This window comes from Mytilus californianus, unplaced genomic scaffold (genome assembly GCF_021869535.1).
Source record: "Mytilus californianus isolate M0D057914Y unplaced genomic scaffold, xbMytCali1.0.p SCAF_59, whole genome shotgun sequence".
NCBI lineage: Eukaryota > Metazoa > Mollusca > Bivalvia > Mytilida > Mytilidae > Mytilus > Mytilus californianus.
In genome coordinates, this window is record NW_026262711.1 from 501496 (window position 1) to 517287 (window position 15792).

Genomic DNA, 15792 nt, shown 5'->3' on the forward strand with positions numbered 1-15792 from the left:
ATGTAGACCCAACACTTTCGGACATAGACTTTTAGAACTTTGTAAGAAAAATAATTTATACATTGCAAATTCTAGAGTAGATTGTGACAAATATATAGGAAATGTTACTTGCAATGATACAAGTGTTGTGGATTACTTGCTTTTATCCTCTAATATGTTTTCTTATATGAATATGTTCAAAGTAGAGGACTTTAATCCCGTTTTCAGATGTTCACTGTCAGATTAGTTTCTCACTATTAGTTGATGTAGTTGTTAATGAAACAAATGACATTGTTACACAAAACCAAAATATAAAAAGGAATAGTAATAGGAAAACAGAATTTATAGAACACGCAAGAGTAAATGAAGAAACTAATATTAGAAATATAGAAACTTCGTTAGATGATTTACTCTTAAAACAAAATATATTACAGTCTGATATTGATACAGTTGTGAATACTTTGTGTGATATGTTTAAAAAATCATCTGCTAACGTATTTGGTAAGACGTGTAAAAACTCTTAATATAAGAAATTTAATAACAAACCTTGGTATAATACAAAATGTGCATCGAAAAGAAAGATTTTTCACAGAGCTAAAAGGAAATATGGGTATTTAAAAAGTCAGCTAAATAAAACTTCATTAAAGAAGGCAAGTAGAGAGTACAGAAGAGAGATGAACAAGCATTTTCAAGATTATCAGATAAAAACTGCTAATTCTCTGAGACCAAAATCTAAGACTGATCCTAAAGGCTTATGGAAAATATTAAACAATATTGACAAACCCAAATCTAGTTATAACGACAAGGTTACTTTGGATACTTTATATGAATATTTTAAAAAGTTGAATGAGAATGTTGATGGGGATGAAGAACATGATATTAATTTTGATGAAATTCCTCCAGAGAATATTGATAATATTCTAAATTCATCAATTACAGAAGACGAAATTCTGGCTGTTGTGAAAAAACTTAAAAACAATAAAGCCTCTGGATATGATAATATTGTAAACGAACATATAAAAAATACAATTCACTTTATGATGCCTATATACTGCAAACTATTTAATATAATATTAGATTCCGGAAAAATATCAAGCTCTTGGTCAGAAGGTATTATCCTACCAATCTTTAAAAATAAAAGTAATATTTATGATCCAAGTTCATATAGACCTATCACATTAGTGACTTGTTTGGGTAAGACTTTCACTGCTATCCTGAATGAAAGACTTAGCAAATTGTCAGATGAGATATGATTAATAACAGAAGCTCAAACTGGCTTTAGAAAAGGATATAGCACAACTGATAATATTTTTACTTTGTATGCTTTAATTTCTATCTACCAGTCACTTGGCCAAAAATTATACTGTACCTTTGTTGATTTTTCACGGGCATTCGATACAATATCTAGAGCCTCATTATGGATTAAGTTACAAAATGCAGATATAACTGGAAAAATGTTCAAAGTACTGCATAGTTTATATGATAATGTTAAATCTTGTGTAAAAAGCAGTCAAGAATGTTCTGCATTCTTTATGTGCGACATAGGAGTAAGACAAGGAGAAAATCTGTCTCCCTTCCTTTTTGCAATTTATTTAAATGACCTAGAAGATTTCTTTATCCAAAATAATAATTGCAGCTTAGAAAAAGTTGAAAGTTTATGTTTTGATAATCTTGATATTTATGTCAAAATATTTGCATTGCTTTATGCTGATGACACCATAATTCTTGCAGAAACACCGGAGTCTTTACAAAACGCTTTGGATATCTTTGAAGCCTATTGTACTAAATGGAAGTTGAAAGTGAACTTGAATAAAACGAAAGTTGTAACTTTTTGCAAGAGAAAACCCAAACATAACCCAATTTTTAAACTTTTTGGCAATAATCTAGATATAGAAGATTCCTACTCTTATTTAGGAGTAATTCTAAGTTACAATGGTTCTTTTGTTAAAGCCAAGCAAGCGCAAAAAGCATTATTCAGTTTATACAGAAAAATACGCAATATATCATTACCTGTTGATTTACAGATTAGCTTATTCGATACCCTCATACTTCCCATCCTGACTTATGGGTGCGAAGTGTGGGGGTTTGAAAACATTCAGATGATAGAAAAAATTCACCTACAATTTTGCCAAAATATACTGAAGTTAAGAACCACTACTCCTAATTTCATGTCTTAAGGAGAACTTGGCAGAACTCCAATTGAGGTAGCTATTAATTTAAAAATGGTCTGTTGTTGGAATAAACTTATTGTCAATCAAAACAAATTAAGCAGTGTGCTATATAGAGTAATGAATAAGCTTAGTCAATCAGGTAATACTAGTTTTAAGTGGATAAATCATTTAAAGTCTATATTTGATAATACGGGACTCAGCTATGTATGGACTCAGCAATTTCCAGTTAATTCAGTCCAATTAAAAGTTACTGTAAAGCAAAGGCTCGTAGATCAGTTCATCCAAAAATGGTATAGCCAAATAGAAAATTCATCAAGAGGAAAATTTTATGGTCAATTTAAATTAGAATTTAATCTGGAAAACTACCTTCGAAAATTATTTCCAAGAGAACGACAATTATTTACAAAATTGAGGTGTTGTAATTTAAAAATACCAATAGAAACTGGAAGGTGGACAAACATTCCAAAAGAAGAAAGAATATGCCATTTATGTCATATAGGAATTGGCACTGAATTTCATTACCTTTTTAAGTGTCAGTTTCCGACAGTCGTAAAAATATGAAACAAACATATTCCTATTTACTTTACTAGATATCCATGTTATCAAAAAATGATAGGCTTATTGTCACTAAGTAATGTAAAAGTGTTAAAAAATCTAACACTTTTTATTAGTAAACTTAAGAACATTTTGTAAAATGATTGTTTAAAAATGTATTTTTTATGTTTTTTCCTTTGTTATACCCATCATTTTTCTTTTTTTGTATTGTTTGTATATATGTAAATATTGTATTCCTGTTGTTACACTATGTATTGTGTCTGAGTGATCAAATAAAAGTTGAAAAAGTTGAAAGGTACTTTGGTTTATTGCTGTCATTTTTATGGATTTAGTTAATAGGTTAAATATAAAGCTACAATTTTCAGTTTAGGCTAAATTCAGATAGTCACCTTTAAATTTTTTTATAACTTTTTCATATAACTCTACAGCTATCTTATTTATATGTTGATCTTACAGAATGCCAGGTTGTTTGGTAGTTTTGGTGCATTGCTGTTATTTTTATGGATTTAAAAAATAGGTTAAAAAAAGCTAAATGTTCAATTTAGACTAAATTCAGATAGTCATCTTTAAAAATTGGTATAAAGTTTCAAATCAACTTGGATCTGCAACTCTCCGTTTGCCATCTGCTGCATCCATCTTTACTGCTGAACCAGAAGTAATAATTTTGGCTTTGAAATGTATTGCTTCTTCAGATAAATCCAAATTTATTATATGTTCTGATTCACTTTCATGCTTACAAGCTATACAAAATACTAAAATTAAAAACCCAACAATTCTCAAAATTTTATATGTAATGAGGAATTTAAAAATTCTTTATACAGAAATAATATTTCTATGGGTGCCGAGTCATGTTGGAATCCATGCAAACACAGCTGTAGACCTTGAGGCAAAGAATGCCCTGGGTGACACTTTATCTAACTGTGATATACCATATACCGATTTTAAATCTAATATTAGAGAAGATGTTTTTAATATTTTGAAAATTGAATGGAGTAAGAGAGATGGTAACAAATTACATGAAATTAAACCTAATTTAGGTAAACCTTTTAATAATTTAATGTGCAGAAAAGATCCGTGTGTTATTTCTAGATGCCGAATTGGTCATACTAGAGTGACACACGAGTATCTTTTAAAAAATGAAGATTAACCACAATGTGTACCTTGCAACTGCAAGTATACTATATAACATGTTTTAATTAATTGTATTGACTTTGCTGATATTCGGAAGAAGCATTTCAATGTCAATAATATGTATGATTTATTTAATAATGTTCCATTTACAAATATTGTTTCATTCTTAAAAGAAATTGGAATATATTATAAAATATAAAAAATGTTGTTATATTTAAAACGATTTTAATTTTTATCACGTTATCTTAGTGTTGATTTTTATTTGTAAATAATCAATTTGCTTTAGTCTCGAATTTTAGTTTATTGAAAGACCTTTTGTCTGATTTTAAAAATATACCTTAAGTTGTTATAATATTCGAATTAGCTCTCGCCGCGACATAGCCTTTCTGTGCTAATGCGGCGTAAAGCAAACAATAATCAATCAATCAACCGTTTTATTTTGGTGTTTACACCAACGGAATCCCAACGGAATAAAATTTGTCAACGGAAAACTTTTTTTTTCATCCGTTCGAGCCATCCGGTAAAGTAAGGTTATGAACTTTACAAATGGCGATTGCTTTATAAATCAACCAATTTTTACAACAGATAACTGCGAAATTATAGAATTTCTCACGACTGAGATGAATATATGCTTATAAAACATAACTAAATTTGTATTCTTTTCCAACGGGATGTATAAAGACACACCTACGTTCGTTTTGATCTATAAAGAGGTTAAACTCCTAAGTATCCTACTGTCTGTCGATACATTTATTTTTGGCATTGCACTAGTCATGTCTTCTTTGACTGTCCATGACGTTAAAATACTAAATCCCTGGGATGTGTTTTAGTTGATTTTAGTCTCTGATGCATGATTTTTTATTATTAATTGTTTTGGCTTTAAACTAGCTGTCAGTAACTGCGAGTACTCTCAAATCGTACTTTCTTGTTTATTTGAACTGTTAATACTAATTGTATTGCTTTTTTGTTATTTAATGTTATTCAGGGTTATATCTGGTCTATATACCAGTTTTTATAAGTGTTTGGTATAACTATAAATTTTCACTTCGTACTATGAACATCAACATTATTTATTTTGTAAAAATATTTCCATTCTCTATTGGAACTGTACACGTACCTAACAACAAAATTATTTTCATTTACCTGTGTTTAAAGTTATTGCAAATGGCTGATATTCTTGTTCGATCATATTGTTTTTCTTTAATGGTTTAACTTTTCATACCGATATAACATGTTACTTTTATTATTCTTCCCTTATTTTATTTATTTTGTATTTACATTGTATCATAGGTCAAATTTATTTGTTCAGTGTATGTTCCATGGTGTTAATATGTCCTTTGATTGAGTTAAGCTATTTCAGTTGATATTTTATAGTGTGTCTTTCTATGTTGTGATGTTAACATACACTATTGTTTCAGAAAATGGGTGAAGGTTTGGTACCATTAAAACGTTTAAACCCGCTGCATATGTTTGCACCTGTCCTAAGTCAGGAATCTGTTGTTCAGTAGTTGTCGTTTGTTGGTGTGGTTCATAAGTGTTTCTCGTTTCTCGTTTTTTATAAAGATTAGACCGTTGGTTTTCCCGTTTGAATGGTTTTACACTAGTAATTTTTGGGGCCTTTTATAGCTTACTGTTCGGTGTGAGCCAAGGCTCCGTGTTGAAGACCGTACTGTGACCTATAATGGTTTACTTTTATAAATTTTGACTTGGATGGAGAGTTGTCTCATTGGCACTCATACCACATCTTCTTATATCTATTTTAGGTCTTTTTTGACATAACTGTATCGATAGCTATATTTTTTTTCCTCCTACATAAAAAGGGTTATGGATTGAAATGAAAACATTAAAAAGCATGTAAAACAACATAACATATGCATCTTTACCTTACAATGCCAATCCGAGTAAAAGCATCACATTAACTTTATTGGCCGTATATGTATACTGAGATAGCAGACTACTGCGATACTTGCGAGCGATGCAAAGTTGGAAATTTAGTTACCACTTTTCAAATCTGTACATCAAAAGAGACCACTTGAAATAGTAGCCATTGATTTTACCGTATTGGAACGAGGAGTTGGTGGATTAAAAAATGTATTGGTTATAAACGACGTATTCACAAAGTTTACTCAACCGATTCCGACTAGAAATCAGAAGGCAAAAACAGTTGCAAGGATCTTATTGAAGGAAAGAATACTGTGCATTCATAGTTATTCGTTGGATACCAATTTCCGTGGGTACAGGTTAACCACGAATTCAAATGTTCAACGAATTACAAATTTTCTATAGGCTTTGTAAGCAGATATTGGCAAAACCACGAAATCAAATATCGACAAAAATGCAAGTTTTCCTCAATCCACGAAAATTGATACCCACGAAAATAAATGAATCCACAGTAATCCGATTTGGGAATTCACACCGCTTGCATAGTGACCAGGGCAGAAGTTTCGAAAACGAGATTATACACGAACTTTGCAAAATTTATGGTGTGAAGGAAACCAAAACATTGCCGTATATTTTCCAGAGGGAAACGGCGTCTGTGAACGTTTTAATCGAACCATGCATAATTTACTACGAACCACCGACAAGAAAAGCAGATGGTCAGAATTACTTCCAGAGTTAGTGTATGCATATAATTGTACACCCCATTCTACAACTGGTTATTCACCATATTTTTAATTCTTCGGAAGAGAGCCAACAATTCTGTTAGATCAACTTCTAGGAACCGAGCAAGAAGTAAATTTGGAGAAGGAAGAATGGATAACTGAACATTTTAACCACCCAGTTAAGCGGGTATTGTTTGCCAATTGTTTTTGTTGCACAAACACACTTTGAATCATGATTGGCACAGGTAATAGCCGCAGTATTTATAGCACGGTATACTACGTCATACCAATAGATCAAGATGTTGACCTCTTTTAACTGAGATAAAATTGAGAATGGAAATGGGGAATGTGTCAAAGAGACAACAACCCGACCATAGAACAGACAACAGCAGAAGGTCACCAACAGGTCTTCAATGCAGCGAGAAATTCCCGCACCCGGAGGCGTCCTTCACCTGGCCCCTAAACTAGTTCAGTGATAATGAACGCCATACTAAACTCCAAATTGTACACAAGAAACTAAAATTAAAAATAATACAAGACTAACAAAGGCCAGAGGCTCCTGACTTGGGACAGGCGCAAAAATGAGGCGGGGTTAAACATGTTTATGAGATCTCAACCCTCCCCCTATACCTCTAGCCAATGTAGAAAAGTAAACGCATAACAATACGCACATTAAAATTCAGTTCAAGAGAAGTCCGAGTCTGATGTCAGAAGATGTAACCAAAGAAAATAAACAAAATGACAATAATACATAAATAACAACAGACTACTAGCAGTTAACTGACATGCCAGCTCCAGACTTCAATTAAACTGATTGAAAGATTATGTCTTCATCATATGAATATCAGGCACAATCCTTCCCGTTAGGGGTTTAGTATCATACCATCATAACATATATGAGAAGAACATAACCCGTGTCATGCCAACAACTGGTTTTAAAATAAATGTGTTTAGTGCCGATGCAAAAACCCTATAAGTGAATCAATATTAACGCCAAAATATGCAATCTTTAATGACCTGACAACAGTATCGTAACTATATCCCTTCTTAATAAGTCTATTTAAAGGTTTTGTTAGCTTCAGAGGTGAATACTGACATTTTTGTGCTTTATAAAGAATATTTCCATAAAAAATTGGATGTGAAATACCTGAACGTATAAGAAGTCTGCATGTTGAGCTATATTTACGAATGATGTCCTTATACCGATGATAAAATTTAGTAAATGTTTTGACTAGTTTGTGATATCGAAAACCCTGGTGTAATAATTTTTCAGTAATACATAAATTTCTCTCGTTAAAATCTAAAACATTGTTACATACACGAGCGAATCGTACAAGTTGAGATATATAAACACCGTAAGATGGTGACAAGGGAATGTCATCATCTAAAAATGGATAATTAACGATAGGAAATGAAAAATCATCTCTTTTATCATATATTTTACTATTAAGCTTTCCGTTAATGATATAGATATCAAGATCGAGGAAAGGGCAGTGGTCATTGTTAGTATTAGCTTTATTTAAAGTAAGTTCAACAGGATAAATTTCTTTAGTATACATACTGAAGTCGTCATTATTGAGAGCCAAAATATCATCCAAATATCTAAAAGTATTATTAAATTTGTGTATCAGATGTTGTTTCGATGGGTCTTTGCTGATTTTTGTCATAAATTGTAACTCATAGCAATACAAAAAAAGGTCCGCAATAAGTGGTGCACAGTAAGTCCCCATTGGAATTTCGATTACCTGACGATATACGGAATCTCCAAAGCGAAAAAAAATGTTATCTAGTAAAAATTCAAGGGCATATATAGTATGAAAGCATGTCCAATTGACATTGTTTTTTTGTTTATTGCTACTAAAATATGACCTAAAAGAGTTTGAACATATATATTCACATTCTGACTTTTTAAATGCCCATTTGATTAGGTGTGTGAATTTTTTCTTAATGAGAATGTGAGGCAATGTGGTATATAGGGTAGAAAAATCAAAACTTTGAACAGATTCAAAATCACCAATATATGCATGCAATTTATCAAGTACTTCCAACGAGTTCTTGACACTCCAAAAGTAATTAATTCCACTATTTTCGAAGGCCTTATTTGAACAATTTATTATCAGGTTTTTGATTGTACCAAGTGTACTGGTAAGAAGAATAGACAATTTAGTAGTGGAACAAAGACGAAATGAATCTATATTTGTAAGGTGTTTTGTGTAGTTTCGGAAGCCAATACATAGTTGGGACTTTCATTGTATTTGGTTCTGCTTGTAAAGCGGTAGCTAAAAGTGTATGTTTGTTACAGATGTCGTTTTCTGAAAATGGAGTCAGTTGGAATGTTGGTGAATTGGTGATTTCTTTTTTCCGAACCTCAATGTAAAATTTACGTCAAACAATAATATTATTAGCAGCTTTATCGGCCGGGACAAAAACAAATTCCTTTGCTAGTTCTTTTCGTTTATGTTTGATACGAGAAATAGGTTTATTGTGGTTATTGTTAAGAGTAAAATGTTCTTCAAAATGTTGAATACGTATATCAACTATGTTCATTACTGAATTAAAAAAAGAGTCCAAAGATTTTTTGTCAGCTTTTTCCCGTTTTATCCATTTCAAACAGTAAGTATGGAGTGAGTCTTGGATGATATTACGACACTCATTCCAATTAATAATTGACGGGGGACGATATTTAGGTCCTTTACTGAGGAATGATTTTAACTCTCGGTCTTGAACGATGTTAAGATCTCCTGTTATAACATGGGAAATGGGTCCATAAATGTATTCGGAATTACTGCAATTACATGAAGTAGGTGTATTTTCACTGATATTAACATCTTTACACAATTGGCTATAATTAAACACAAATTTCCGGGTAGATTTCTTGTAAATATAACAAATAAGAGGGAGCTCAGTATTATCAAAATATCCCGGAATTTGTTCTTTAACAGAATGGTCGTTAAAAATACCGGCAATAATTACATATGAGATGCCTTGTTGCACATCGGGAAATGAATGCTGTATGTTACACAGCATGTTTTTCAAACATAAACTACCAAAAAAGTACTTATAAACCGTTACTCTTTAACTAAGCAGAAACTTATAAACTGCACAGGTTGAAGTATCTGTCTGAATATAAGGCCTTTTGTTGAAATGTTGTCAGACAAACTAGACATCGCACCTTATAAATTGCTAAAGATAATAGTTTTTTTCTGCTGGTTTGAGTATAGTTCCTCTATCTAACTGTAACATAGTTTATGAAATGATTATTTTTCTTATTTCTTGAGCAGTGACCTTTACATTTGTGCAAAAATGTAACTTAAAGACAAGCCTGCTCAGTAAGAATCTCACCTCATATGCAAAGGCTAGTGATGTGTCCTGTTTATACACTGTGTCTTGGATGAAGAGTTGTCTCATACCAAATCTTCTTATTTATATATATTATGTTATTAAGGTTTCATATTGTAACTTTCAACAGCTGGTTTGGATGAAATCTTGTGTAAGCCTATATAAAAGTCTAACTGCCTGACTTTACGGTGGTGGGTATTTTACGATCTAAATTGTGAATTGTTTAAATTGTTTTAATTTCAGACATTACAATTTACTGAATTGGATTTTAGGTATATCTATGTTGCTGTGATCTGCTTGGATAGTTTCTATTTCTTCATAGAAGCTATTTTGTTTGACTTGTCAACAACTGCACTGCAATCATTGTACATATGGCAAGTCATTTATGGACAAATTGATTGACGAAGACGTACCAGATATCATTTTACACCTGCTTGATTTAATGGCACAAGGTAGTAAGCAAAAAGAAACATACATATATAAATGTTTGTCCATAGTCCAGAGATTTCCGCTTGCCTGAAAATTTGAGACAACCATATTTACATCTTAACTTTATCAAAGAAAATGATACTTAACAAATATTTCCTGATGAATATTGCAAAGCCAATTTGTGATAAATGTCAGAGTGAATGAGAGGATACATGCTTCAGCCAACATCAAAAATGCTATACCTTTGATCTGTAAAAACGAAATACACAAGACAACAAATAAGATTTTAGTTTAGCTCTCTTTTTCTTTATTTTTCATCAACAATCTGATCTACAAGAAATAATATATGTCGTCTATCCTCTTTGCATTGCATCTTTGAACAGGATACTTGTCATGACAAAATCGTAAACGGATATGGAAGTAATATGATTTACCTATTTAAGGTAAAATTATTGGTAACACAAACATAACTGCTGAATTGCCATTTTTGATCTCAGTGTTACAGCTTGCAATGTCCTTGATTATCATTAACTTTAAAACACATTTTATTGCAAATTTGAGAAGAAAAATTTATTTACGGCTTAATGGGCTATGTGTCGATAAGATGTTTGAACTAAAGCAAAGGGATACCTGGTAGATAAAGTAACCAAACAAATAATGTCAACAATCTTGCAAATAAGTAAGTTTGACACAAAACCAATTAGGTTTGTTTTAGATATTAATAAATCGATAAGGTGAAGAAGGTTTATATTCCAGACAGCACAGCAAACAAAAATAATAAAGTAGATATCTGATATAAGAAGACACAAAAAAACCCTCTCATCCAACTTGTATATTTTAACAGTTTTAATGATGTATAGTTATTTTAAGGCCATGTATACTTATTCCATCAATTTGGTATCTAATCTTTTGTCCAGGAATCCTGTTGTGTAATTAATTTTTTAAATGAGTAAAAATTGATTGTGTTATGGTTGACTATTTTACATCAAATAAACAGATGTCGAAGATTTAAAAAATGTCTATACATTTTGTGGCACCAGGTGTCAGACAGATAATTTTATACTGAGGAACTGACTCTGAATAGTACATATACACTGTCATTTCCTTCTAGTAATATGTCCTTTTTATTCACAGTCTTTGGCAAGAAATGTCTAAGTGCGACAACCATTTAATATTTGACGGTGGCAGTTCATGCATTCTGAACATGAATTTATTTCTAATACACCAAGAAGTTTAGCGAGATTACATGTGCAAATATGGTCAGCAACACAGAGTAACTTAAATATGCGCATTTAAATACCCTTATTTATATGCAGACTGGTAAATTTTTCACAAGGTGAGCTATCCAGACTGATGAAACTTGAGTTCTTACACATTTTGTGAAATACATTTTTAATCAGACTTGCATGGTTTTATTTTTTTTTTTTGGTAACAGGAAAAAAGCAAGTGGCCGCTCCAGTGGTGCGAAAAAAGAAGGGCACAATAGGCAATATAGCTGTCAAGAAAGACGTAGGTTCGTATCATATTTGAAAGTTAGGTTATGCCAGAGAAGAATATTGGAATACATGGGTTACATACTCTTATACAGATGTTTGATTCAGACATGCTGAATTTTAGTGATCACTTTGGTTTTGGAGATGGTGCAAAATTATAAGTTAAAGACATGTCAAAACAATTACGTGTTTATGTGACTTTATGTGACTGTTTATTACACTTGCATCACTTTATCAAACTAGAACCACTAAAAAAAAGAAATGAAAATAACTCGAAGAAATGGGTTTAATCATTAGATTGTTTTTTTCTTCTCTTAGTAAATTCCTCCTTTATCGGAGCACCCGTGTCACACAGAGACAGAACTCCCACAACTCGAGAGTTTCAGGCGGCAATGCATCTTCCTTTTGCACATTATTTTCAGTCCATTCTGTACTATTTACTGGTGGTCTGTACGACGTAATAAAGCATGTTAGGTGTGAGACTCAAAATAAAATACAAATTCGAGAGGGGTTTTCTTCCTGAAACCAAAAGATACATTTGACAGTCAACTTATCTTGGCTGAAACTTTATTCAGTAATTTTGTGGCAGAACACAACTTGCTATCTGTTGTTACTGCTAATTTTACTCAGTTGTGTTGTAAACTTTTTGCTGACAGTAAAATTTTATCCAAATTTACCTGCAAGCCTACCAAGTGCAAACAAAAGATAATAGATCAATAGCACCCAGTATTGAGGGCAAAGCTGTACAGATGTCCAAAAAGCAACCGTTTCATATCCTTTGTGATAAAAGTAATAACAGGGGTGCAGAGATTGTTTTGACATTTTGGTTAAAATCTTTGATGAAATTTAATAAAAAGCCAGAACCTACTTCTTGTTGACATACCCATTTAATCATGCATTAACTGAAATGTTACTTGCAAATGGATTTTTTTAAGGTTCATAGGATTGACAGCCATGTATTTAGTAACCATCTTTGTATTGTCCCACTTAATTTTATGATCCAGTCCTTTCGATTTCTGTTATTGATTTGGGGATGTACGGCTGGCGGGCGGACGGCTGCCAAACAGTGTCCGTTCGTTTACATGTAAACGCTTTGAAGAAATTTGTTCAAATTAAGATATGTTGTTTCCTGTGACTAAATGAAGGTCAAGTTAAATTTTCACAATTTTGGCTTTCCAAGAATTTAATTTTTGATGAATTAATCCATTTCTGTACAAAGGGAAATAACTCATTTTTAAAAGATTTTTAAACGACATTGGATTAATGATAAATGACATTTTGGATTTTGTTTTCTTTTCTTTGGTAAATTGTTTGAAGAATTTTGTGGTAGGTTTGTTTCTTATTCTGTATGAACTAATTTTTTGAATGCTATATATATAATTTTTTTATGAAGTGAACTCCTTTAATTAGATAGTAATCTATTTTTATTAAAGGATATATGTCATTACATTACATTATGTAGATAAGTAAGATGCAGATCTATATAAGTTTTTGACAAATGAAAGACAAAAATATTTGAACTATTAATTATATTCGATTATAATTTGAAAATAGATATATATTGTGTTAGCTCATATCTAATTTTAGAGAACTATTTTTAGTGATTATAAATCATATCTAATGTTAGAGAACTATATTAAACCATATTTCTGTTCAAAGGGAAATAACTCAATCTTATTCCATGAACCAGTATGATAACACCAAAATTTCTTTATAACTATTTTTTTTAAGTCATGTGTGTTATGAAGGTAGATGTCACAGTTGTTTTGTGGTATTTTATTTTTGTTGTGTGTGTTAATGTTTAATTTTTACATGATCCTGTTTGGGGTTCAGATTTGCAAATATAATTTTCATTATTAATTAGATAATAATCTATTTTAAATATTCAATCACAATCCAATTTCAGAGCTGTTTTAAGCTTAAATGTTGTGTCCATACTTGCTCAACTGTTCAGGGTTCGACTTCTGCAGAAAAATCCGGTTTGCTGTCACTCCACAGCCTCTTCATTATTACATATATTCATTTTACAGTTAAGGAAACTGTTCATTAGCCTTCATAAATGAAAATTTATTAAATTTTTATCATTCAAAGGATATATTTCTTGTAACCATGAAGCCGTTTAAGTACCAATCCAATTTGACATTTTGTTTTCTTAACAATATTTTGATCAATTTATTGAATACATTTTACCCCAAGGGTGACTGGGGAATAGAAGTATGGTCACCATTGGTCTTCCTCCGACCGGCGGTAAAACCCTCGCCAAAGTGGGGCGTCCGTTTTGGCTGTGCGGGATGTACAAATTTGCAGTCACGTCCGGTCAGAATGGGGACGTTAAATCCGATGCCTCGTTTAAAGAGAATGCCACGCTCTTTGCACGTTAAGAACCCTTGCAACAACTCTTTGAGGGGTCCGTAGGTGACCTGTTGCAAGGCTAAATTTCTGTCTCTATCCAATATACCCTCACTTCCCGTGGCAGTCTAAATTTCTCCGACCTTAATCCCGGACGCCCCTATTACAGAACCTACCTTTTGTATTTATTGTTAATTTGTTCTCGTCCTGAATTTGCATGAAATATTTGCCACTGGACGTTAAGCAACCAACAATCAATCAATTGAATACATTTTTATTACAAAGTTGATGTATATAAAATAGTTCAAGAAAAATTAAAAAAAGTTTAAATACGTTTTTTCTTCTTCAAAGAAAAATAATCTTAAAACTGAATTGTGGCAATGTTTGAGGAAATGGGTGGTGATGTTTTCACATAGTCGCCCTTTCAAGTACATGTCCAATGATAATCGCAATAGTATGCAGTCCATCAAGTTATATCTGCTGTGTTCGGTCGTGATATACTATTTTCATTATACTGTACTTTCCTTTCAGTCCAGTTGTGTTCTGGAAATTGTTTTGTTGGTTTCTATTTGGTTTATTGTCAAATATTTCTCTCAGTTCACGTTCTTCTTCATAGGTGTATGTTACTGGCTGCTTTTCAAATACTACTGATCCATTTGAGAATCTGTTTCTGGTACGCGAAGGATGGTTTTGTGGAAGACACTATCTATTTGATACATGATTAGTTTTATTTAGATGTTTACTGAGACAATTATGACCAGTTTCCTTGCAATAGCCACCAGATATGCAATATGCCAGCTTACATGTAGCAGTTTTAAATAGTCTGGATGTCACATTAAAATTACACCAGGGCAATAATCGCTTCAACAGGTGCTTTGACGTAGTGAATTCGGTTAGTTGGAAGCTTTCTACAAATCTACATAGTTTTCCAAATTTTAATTTAATTCAAGTTCGTTTAAAATAGTTTGAGCTTTCGACTCAATACTTGCGTGTATTAAATTCTGTGTTGTCTCTTCACGGGCACTCTCTGCGGTTCTGTATCGTTTAAGAAAGCCTATGGATGGTTCTGTTATTTGTAAGTATCTTGACAAATCCTTGTTTATTCTCTCGGCATTAATCCAATATCCAATGTATCTAATTCACACGATTTGTAGCTATTTATAAATATATACAAGTTCTTTCTATAATGAATCAGCTACGCTTTATTTTTTAACATCTTTTTTCGTAAAGTTCTTGTTCCCCAGACTCTAGCTTTCTCTCACGTTTAGCCTTTACATCTTTTTGTGTTTCAAGTGAATCAAGAATTATTATAATTCAATTAAAAAACATGGCCTACTGCTTGACCAAATGAAGTTAAAATATGTTAAGTGTTCGAGCGTTTGTGTTTGCCAGTTGTTCATGTTCCCGTCCTTTTAATTATCATCGGAGTTCATTATTCTTGACATCTCCTTTTTTATAGTTGACACCCCCTAGGGTGACTGGGGAATAGAAGTATGGTCACCATTGGTCTTCCTCCGACCGGCGGTAAAACCCTCGCCAAAGTGGGGCGTCCGTTTTGGCTGTGCGGGATGTACAAATTTGCAGTCACGTCCGGTCAGAATGGGGACGTTAAATCCGATGCCTCGTGTAAAGAGAATGCAACGCTCTTTGCACGTTAAGAACGCTTGCAACAACTCTTTGAGGGGTCCGTAGGTGACCTGTTGCAAGGCTAAATTTCTGTCTCTATCCAATATACCCTCATTT